Source organism: Xyrauchen texanus, chromosome 38, assembly GCF_025860055.1.
Source record: "Xyrauchen texanus isolate HMW12.3.18 chromosome 38, RBS_HiC_50CHRs, whole genome shotgun sequence".
NCBI lineage: Eukaryota > Metazoa > Chordata > Actinopteri > Cypriniformes > Catostomidae > Xyrauchen > Xyrauchen texanus.
Genome location: NC_068313.1, coordinates 28,400,139 through 28,410,399, shown reverse-complemented (window position 1 = coordinate 28,410,399; position 10,261 = coordinate 28,400,139). Strand labels below are relative to the sequence as shown.

General features: G+C 36.3%; 1 pseudogene; it reads right to left on the bottom strand.

Moving 5' to 3' along the window:
* Nucleotides 1–7,097: 7,097 nt before the first annotated feature.
* LOC127631699 (uncharacterized) overlaps nt 7,098–10,261 on the bottom strand; it is a 30,884-nt pseudogene continuing 27,720 nt past the window's right edge.

Sequence of the window (10,261 nt, the reverse complement as noted above, 5' to 3'; positions counted from 1 at the left end):
TTCATCTTTTTAGTAAATGTCTTTGTGTTAAATCCTTCTGGAACGAGCCATAAACATATCTCTCAGAAAAAACAAATGTCAAAATATGTTTAAACACTTACAATATTATTTTTATTTATAACAATGCAAATTCACGTATCCAGTACATTGTTAATCACTTTATTATACTTGGTACATTTTTTATACACAAATGCAAATTTTTGGGTAAAAATCCGCTATTGTCACTTTTTCTGGTTGACTATAACTTCTGTATTATGTCTTTGATGGGCATAAAATCATTGAAAATTAAAAAAAAATGCTTTCATTGTTTAACCTTATCTCTTCCTCTGGCTTTTGGTTTTTTATTTGATAATTTTTGTATTTTTTATTTATTTATTTTTTGTACTTGTTCTGTAATTTGACACAATTTCATGTAAGATGTTTGGCATGAATAAAAATAAAAATAAAAAATAAAAAATCTTTTCACAATTTTCATAAGTAACCACTGGGTGGCGCCATGAAGATTCTAATGGCCATAATAGTTCTAATAGTTTAGTGTAAAACTAACTGAAACGAACAATCCAGACACAGAACGACTATTTATGTGTTATTTGGAGTAAAAATTAATTTCAGGCTCAACTTGTGCAGTTGTTGACCACCATTGTCACAACAAATCGAAGTAGGGTTGCCACACCATATTTAAAGTGATGCGACACGATTTGCCCCGTATTTAAGCTGGTCAGATGACGTCACGATGAAATCGTTCCAGATCAGTTTAAAGGGTAACTAAACACCTGCTCAGAGTCTGACTCCACCCACTAGAAATATTTGAAAATGCTGGAAAAGTGGGCAGACCCCGGCGGGGATAGAGGGAACGAACCGGGGGGGGACTCGTAGTGACGGATTAATTGACAGCTGCTGTCAGACTCTATGTTATTATTATTCCTCACACGGTCTCAAGACGACATGGCGTGGTGAGCTGGAACCTGCTTACGTCAGCTGTCACCACTTACGTCACGAAGTACCGCAACAGCCAATAAGAAAATTCAACTGCAGTAGCCACCGTTCAACCTGAAGAGGGCAGCACTCAGACGTTTTTACACCATATATTGTAGAATTAAAACACTTTATACACAAATGTCAAAAAAATTACTTGAATCAATGACCAGTACTAATAAAGCCCCATGCTTACAGATCATTAACTAAAAAAAGTTGGTTTAGGGTTTAGTTACCCTTTAACATTGATACAAGTTGGAAAATGTGCCTAAACTGTGGGCAAGGGACCGTCTGAAATGTCCAAACATTGTGCTAAAACGTGCCAATACTGTGGCGGGTGTGTTAAGGAACCGTCTGAAAAGTCCAGATATGGTGGCAAAACAGTGTAGATTTTTCTATATAAATGTTCAATCAGATCAATCAATGTATGAATACAATCATATAACTAGACAAGTACAGGTGAAGGGAAAAAATAACTAAAACAAATAATAATTAAATAAAAATGTGTATTACCATCCAATATGTATTGATAAATAAGAGACAAATAATCAAAAATATATATATTTTTAACATATAAATGTCATAATAAGTCATGGGTCAGGAAATTATAATTTTAGCATATAAGAAAGGATATACCATTTTTATTAATAACGCATATTAACTCAATGCATTTCTTGCTAAAACTGTGGAGGATGTGGTTAGGGGCAGTGATTGTGAAACAGGTGTATTGTGAAACACTTCCGCATTTAGGAAAAACGTGGATAGAGCTCAATAGTGCCCACCCCCTTTTTCAGCTGCCTGGGTTCCAGAAGTATTTTCCCCATTCATTTCTTCCATAGAGGGTTCATGGCTTGGAATTATTTTTATGAAGGATTTTATGAAAAGTCTGAGGTGAATCACAGCATTACAAATTTTAATTTGAAGCTGTACTGTATTAATTAGAAAAAAAGGATTTGAAAATTGGGCAAAAAGACACTGTACTTACCCTCTTTCAAGAGAGCACAAACTACAATCCCCTAAAGCAAGGGTGTGCAACTATTTTGGTAAAGGGGCCACATCGGGCTTTAAGCAGTGTATGGGGGGCAACATTATATTCCTTTTGAGATACAATGTTCTGCATTGATTTGGTTTTTGTAACTTAAGCCCAGAAATAGTTGTGTACTCAATTTTCTGAAGTGTATCTATGACTAATGGGACTATTCTGTACACAATACTTAAAACAATTGCAAAGATAGATACTTTTCTATCAGACATTAAAAACTGAATAAAGGCTGAGCTTATAAATTTATTTTACCATCTCTACTTCCCTGTTAATTTATCAATTTATCAAGCCATTGCGGTCATATTCAACTTTTGATTTGAAATATGTTCTTTGATTAATCTTGACAATCCGTTTGAGATTTCTTTCTTTCCTCATTCAAGCATATAGGAACTGTACTTTCATGCCGCTTGCCACAAAGTGGACTGACTTGTCTTGAAAGAGACTTTGGTCACATGTTCCTTTAAAAACAAGGCTTGTCTGCATAGTTTCCAATTTACTAGATGTCTATACAGGTGATATAAACATAGTCAGCATGGAGTTTTCAGCCTTACTGGACATGGCACAGTATGAATGTGTTTAGTTTAGAATGAAGCATGTGAATCCATTTTTTATTGTGAGGAATTTTTTTTGGCATGTTGCCTCTTCTTTAAAGTTAATAGCGCAGTCTTTGAAGTCTTTGTGTTGGTTTTCAAAATGCATTCCAATTGTCATCACATCTAATAAGGAGCAGTCACATAAAATGAACCATTTGAAGTGGCTCTCAAATATTTGTTTAGATTAACTGATTAATAGCAGACAGCTGTATGTTCATGATTTAAAACATCTAGTCTTTTCATCATCAGACTGTTTTTTATAATATATAGTATAAGACTATAGTGTCATTATGACTATATCTGATCTCATCCATTCACACGAAGACTGGTTTTGAATTTTCAAAATTAATTTATAGTAATGCTATAAAATAATGAGAGAGCTGGCTACAATTAAAACCCATTCCGATGGGTTTAAAGCAAAACATTTTCACCAAGAGTTCAGCAGAGGGCACTTTAAATGTTTACAGAAACCGCATCTGTTGCAGTGGTATTTTTAGGCTGTTGATTTTCCATGTACAGTTTGCACTGGAATGAACAGTACACCAACTCCTGATGCAGGTGTTAAGTTGAATGCAAGAAAAAACATTCAAGTGTTGTAATGTGAGTAATGATAGGGAGGGAAAATAAGACTTGAAAAGTAAACTGGACAGACAGAAAAACAAATACTGTAAAATATACAGTAACTTACGTGAAACTTTACTTGCCAGTAAGACATTTAAACAAGAGTACTGTTAATCATTAACTACAATTGTACTGTAAAAACACAGCATACTGCATATACACACCGTAAAATTACATGTTGTTTTTGATGATGTAAATTTACAGAAGAACTAATGCATGTTTACTAGAAAAAAAAGAACGAGAATAAAGGGCTTCCTTCTCATACCAAGAACCACTAAGAGCAGAATCAATGAATTATCAGCCATACAGGGAATTAAAGGGACACATCCCTAGACTGTGACTGAACTTCATATACTTGAAACAAACAAAAAAGAAATGGTCAGAACTGGGTTTACCTTTAAATTGCCAATACATTATACAGCAAGCTATTCCAAGTCCAAGATATTCCATATACTTTAACTTGAACTTAACATATTGGTCAGAGCAGTGTTCCCCTACATTGGAATCATTTCCTTTTAAAGGCAAGCCATTTAAAGTCCATCAGCTTTCGAAGCAGTGCGCATAAATGTGGGTTTATTCCACACATTTCCTTGTCTCGCTTTCCAGTACCCACCTTTGATCCAGTTTCTGGGTTAATGCCCACAATTCATCTGTGAAAATAGACACCCACAACATACAATTAATAATATATATATATATATATATATATATATATATATATATATATATATATATATATATATATATATATATATATATATATATATATACACACACACACACACACACTCATGAAACAATACAATATTTGTCAGACACAGCAAGTGTCATTTTAATCACATGAAAATAGATAACCATATTTAATTTTGTTTAATGACTAGTTATGGTCAGATTTGACCTCAGAAGACCACAGACATAACAAAGGACTATATTACCCCCAAAGCAGATATAAGGAAAATTTTATCAGAAATATTGAAAATATTTAACCTTCCATGTTCACAATATAAAAATGTTACATCTTATGTGATGACAGATTATTTGCAGAATTTGGAATTACTTAGATACTGAGTATTGGTGTATTTTGGAGAGCTCTAAGCTGGGTTTCCATCCAAATGTTTAGCATTTTTTAAAAGCACGTTGCAAATCATCCTCCATTGCTATCCACTACATCATGCACATTATCTTAAAGGAATAGTTCACTCAGAAATGAAAATTTGCTGATAACGTACTCTCCCTCAGGCCGCTCAGATTGCTTTGACGCTGCCTAAATATGCTTATCATCTTAAAATCCACGATCCCGGTTCCGGGATTTAAAATTACGTCAGTAATAATGTACTTCCAATTTTAAATGTATGCGGAGGAGTTATGAGCTCATATCTGGTACCATTTGAAAGCTTATAATGTCTACTTTCTTGAGATATGCATCACTTTGGCATTTGTTTTACACTAAGTAACTTATTTACAATAAATTACATAGTTCCACCCATCAAAAGTCGTGTCATAATTATGTGCGTTTTTGAATACATGTCTCATATCGCTCAAATATGACGCACATGTACAAACCATGTATCAAATGAAAGCTCTCATTGCCAGTAAGAAGTTCCAATAAGTCTTTTTATTGAGGTATAATCACATATCTAATACACTTCGAATGAATCATGAAGTATACAATCATACAAGTGAAATTATTGAATATTTGCCGTGCTACTCGCACTAGACAGCACAGTTAGCCACAAATGCTACATAATCTTTTACCTTAGGTTATTCTCTGCAAAATGAGCCGTTTTTCAGTGTTTTCTGTGGTTGTGTGCCCAAGTAATCCCTCGATATGTCACACGAGTGCAGAAACACCACAAAGTAATGTTATATGATATTCAACAATCCAGGAAAATATGTAAACATCCGATCCGGATAAAGCATATATTGCCGTAAAGCTTAGACCCTCCGCTTTCCGGCAATGTCTCTCAAGATCAAATAGACCAATCAGGGGCTGTGATATTGCATCCAGACTGTGAAGTGATCACTGGGTAGGTTCACGCCCAAAACACACAGACGCGTCTCACCAGACACCAGAGCGCATATTTACCACTTTCAACAGTGTTTTATGTAATGACAAAGGGTTTTCTGTAAAATTACAATGGGATTTTGCATTTATAGCACTGTATATGGGTATGGGGAGACTTTAGATTTGGGTAGGTGGAAAGTACACCAAAAAAGGTAATATTCCTCCCTTCAAATAAATTGAAATAGATATTAAATAAAATATGATACAGACAAAATTCCTTTTTCAGGTATTTGCTGACATCTAGTGGAAACAGCCAAAACTGTCTGCTTGCTGCTAGGGTTTACAGGGCTTGAGTTATACACTTTCAAATATGAATTTATATAAAAAAATCAAAAAGCGTCTCTTTTTTTAGGAGGGTTATTACTGTTCAGACAACATATATTTAATTTTTTGTAATTTTTAGCAGTGTTTTATGCAACTTCAAAGGGTTTCCTGTAAAATGACACCAAAACTGTGTATTTAGGCCAAAGTATGTGGGAATGGGAAGCTTTTTATTTTGGGTAGGCCAAATCCAGGCGGAAATCCCCAAAAATATAGGACCATAAAAAATTGGTGACCGTTCACTTGCATCGGATGGATAATCTTCCTTATAAAAATATAGATTTTAGTTCAAATGAAGAAAGTAAGTCATATACATGATGGCCTGATGCATTATCAGCAAATGTTCATTTTTGTGTGAACTAATCCTTTAAAGAATAGTTCAACCAAAAATTCTCTTTAATTGTCTTATGTTTTCTCCTCCTCATGCCATCTAAAATGTATATGACTTTCTATCTTCAGCAGAACACTTTTAAGAAGATGCTCCAGATGTTTTGAGCCACAAAATGGAAGTGAAAAGGTACCCTAACTTTGACATTCCAAAAGTCACATAGGCAGCATAAAAGTTATCCACATGGCTCCAGTTACTCACTGTCTTCTGAACTATAAACGGTTGCTTCCGGTCAAAATATGAATGGTCCTTGGCATCGTGCCAGATTCAACACATCCATAGCATAACTTGGCTTCCTCCAGCAGAAAAGACAATCTCTTCTCCTCATACATTAAAATCCAGCGACATCATTGTTTGCAACTGTTTTCGCTTGTAAACGACACTTGGTCAAAAACAGTTGTAAACAAAGATGTCACTGGATTATGATGTATGTGGAGAAGAGGAGATGGACTATTTTGCTGGAGGAAGCTACATTATGCGATAGATGCGTGGAATCTGGCACTATGCCAAGGATAATTCATGTTTTGATTGGAAGAGACTTTTTTTATAGTTAAAATGTCTTAATTATAGATTTGATTACATAGCTACATAGCTTCTTTCTTCAGAAGACATCAGTTGAGCAACTGCAGCCATGTGGACTCTTATGCTGCCTAAAACTGACTTTTGGACCTTCAAAGTGTTGGTATCTTTTCATTTGCATTTAATGGCTCAAAAGATCTGTGTCATCTTCCTAAAAATCTTCAAAAGTGTTCTGCTGAAAAAAGTCTGTCATATAGGCTACATCTTGGATGGAATGATGGTGAGTAAACCATAAGAGAATTTTAATTTCTGGTTGAACTATTCCTTTAAGGAAGCCCACCTTGTGATCGAGAAGTTGAATGATCTCCTTAATTATTGCTTTGTGAAGAGTTGTATTTGAGGTATTGGAGCAACTGTACATCAGACCAAATGTAAAATTTGCATAAAAGGTTAGCTGGAAACCCAGCAATAATAACTGCCAGATTATAAATCATAAAAAGTCAAGAAAATGTGGAAGTGTATAATACATAATGAGAACAACCAAGTTAAACCTGTAAGACAGACATGGGGAATTTATTTTTTACTTCCATCAGCTTCGATTAGAATGGATTCTGTTCTCTTTAAAATGGGCCATTAGGAGTTGTAGCATGCACAGGACCAGAGAATTTCCCTCTTGATACTTTGACAATGTCACGCACCTCATTATTTGTTGGCTTTTCTTTGAAAAATCTTAGAATACTCTTCCATTTCACTTCAATGCTCTCTATGATTCTTCGGAGCAATGAGATGTCAGTAATCAAATGTAAGTGCAAGGAGATCCCCTTGAGACAAAACAGGTAAGGCCATGACTTCTTTAGTTCAGACAGTGACGGAGGTGGAGTGGCGTTTATATCACGGCGCTAACGGTAATATGTGACCTCCATCAACTTGTAAAGTTCTCCCCTATAGGCTCCAGATATTCCTTCAGTAGAATGAAGCAGTGCCATTTGCTTGCACTTTTCTTCTAAAGGTTCATAATTTTCTCCAGAGGTAGCTCCTCTGGCTGCCGACTGACAACCATATTGATCAGCTGGTTTTCTTGAGCTTTGGCCTATGGTTCCACCTGATGATCGAAGGCATACTTTTCTCAGATGAGTCAATGTATTGTTTCCATTTACATGTGCAACACAAGTTTTAACTTGAATGAGCAAAGAGCCATACCCACTACCCATTTACTTTCCATCAGCCAAAACATCAGCTAAGCTATCTAGGTACTTGTAACATAGTGCAATGGAAAGGAGGCGGCGAGAACGGCTTGATGATATAAAAATTATTTTAATAATAAACTTAAACAAAAGACGACAACAACACACACGACAGACATGTCCGTAAACGATCTCTCTCTCGTCGCACCACCGTCTGCCATCGGCCTTTATTCCTCTCGGAGGCTTTATTAGCCTGAGAAAGGGACCGGGTGTGTATAATCACAACCCGACCCCGTCCTCCGCCCTGCCACAGTATTGTTTAACAATGTTCTTGACTACATTCTTGACTACATTCTCAACCCATGGCTTCATGTTTTTACATGTTATCTACTACCATTTTTTGTAGTTGCATTTGATTGGCTGGTGATGGGGGGTGGGGGGGTGGTTGAGTTGCTGGATTCTTCTAACACAAATAACCAATAGAAGTGAAGTTTGAAGATGGAACATAAAAACTGATTCTTTAATCACCTCATTATAAATCATCAGAATAAAATTCAGAGTCCTTCTCAACTTATATAGAACACTGAAATAGATTTCCAGCCCTCAAGTAGGCCTGGAGAAGCTGGTGCCTTTCTGCAAGTGTTGCACATAAGTTTTTGAAGCAGTACAATTTTCTAGCACATTGCTAGAAATAGGTATGCTTGCTCTCAAACCGCATAGTCCATAAGCGAATGAGTGGTCCAAACTGTGTAATAAGCTCTGGGTAATGGCACAAGTAGTGACGTTTAGGCTTGAGAGGTTGAGAAGGGAAAGTCACAAACCTAAAATGAATTTACTCATCAATGAGCACTTTTATATAAGTTACTTGATCTGTCAGACTTGCTGGTGCACAAATTAGCTCTACAAAATGTCAGTAGAACAAGCTGCTGATTCTGGGTCTTTGATCCCGTGTCTGACAATAGCAGTCTTAGCAGACACCAGTTCTGAAAAACATAACCATAAAGCTTCTCATTGCCTGAATACAATCACAGCCTGTTTATTGGCAGCATAATTTCCTGAGTATTTAAACTGTTTAACATCGCTATTATGCTCTGTGAAAGTGTATGATTTGTCTTGATTTACCAAGTAATCTATGTACAGCTTTCGATCATATCCCACAGTGCCATCAAAGAGGTCATGGCCATGCAGGGGGGCAAGCCAGGCTGACAAACATGAAAATAATTCAGCTGATTGAAAGGAGAGTTAAAATTGACTCTATACTACATTGCCACAGGCAGTAAGCTCCTGAACGTTTCTCTGACAGGAGTGTAGAATTCGCTACAGGTTCGTTCCAAAGGTGTGGCCTGAAATGTGTTGCACATGTCAATGGTGCAATACCTGTAGAAATGTAGGGTTTGATAAGATTTCACTACAAAACCACCAAAGGTGTATGAACCTAGGTTGTCACCTACGATGGATCACAAAAGCAGCTTTCAAAGTTGCGGCATCATTCACAACCAGGGTTGCAGTTGACGGTTTTTATACACTGTACATTTGCTTATCTACTTTATTGAGGAAACAAAAATGCAACTGGACAGAGAATCTCACATGCGCATCTCCTTTCCTTCTCGACTGCCTGTCAGACTAGTCAACTTGCACGCACACACACAGAGGGGTCTGACATAAGTGAGTGTGTGTGTGTGTGTTAAAGCAGTGTTTCTCAACTGGTGGATCACGACCGAAAGGTGTGTCGCAGGTCTATTCGGACTGGGTCGCGGACAGCAGGGAAAGAACAATGCCATGGTTCTCCCATTGAAGATATTTCGGTGGCCGCCCAAGTGATAGCTTTTTAGGACTGTCAAAGCAGTTTTAATGATAATCTCACAATCAGCTAAAGGCTTCTCATCTGCACTTTTGCACGAGTTTAACAGAACCATCATGATCTGCTCTCTCTGGCGTGCACATGCAACAACAGGACCTCCCTCGATTTTGCGGAGTGAAGACCTCAAAATGTATGTTCAATTTCAAATCTAGGGAGATTTTTCTTGTTTAAAGCATAACGGAGGAAGTCCATTCAAACCTCTCAAACAGTAGGCAGCCCCAACATGCCAAACAGCACTGAGGATAAAAAGAGCGCCAATTTTTTTTACATTATACTAAATCACCTTTGCAAAATTGTTTCATGATTTTATATGAGTAAAAGTAACTTATATTTTGACTATGATATGGTTTCATATGACATAATCTAAAAAGGTAGAATCTATTAGACCTCATTTTAGATCAACAGTGGCAGTTGTAGGTAATGTTTTAAGATGCGTTTTAGCTAGTATTTATTTTTTCATAAATACTATAATTTATTATTATTATTACTGTTAATTAAGACTAGCTACACTGACCTAACCATGGTAATGAGGAGCCTTTCCTCCTGTGTAATATGTAGGTTCTGTATGAGTTATGTCTGATATTTGGAAACAAATGGGATAAAAATGGGCTCAGAAGTAAATATGCTCTTTAAAGTTTAAAAGTGGGAAGAGAATACTTGCTGTCACTATTGATGTTGACATTAACAACAAA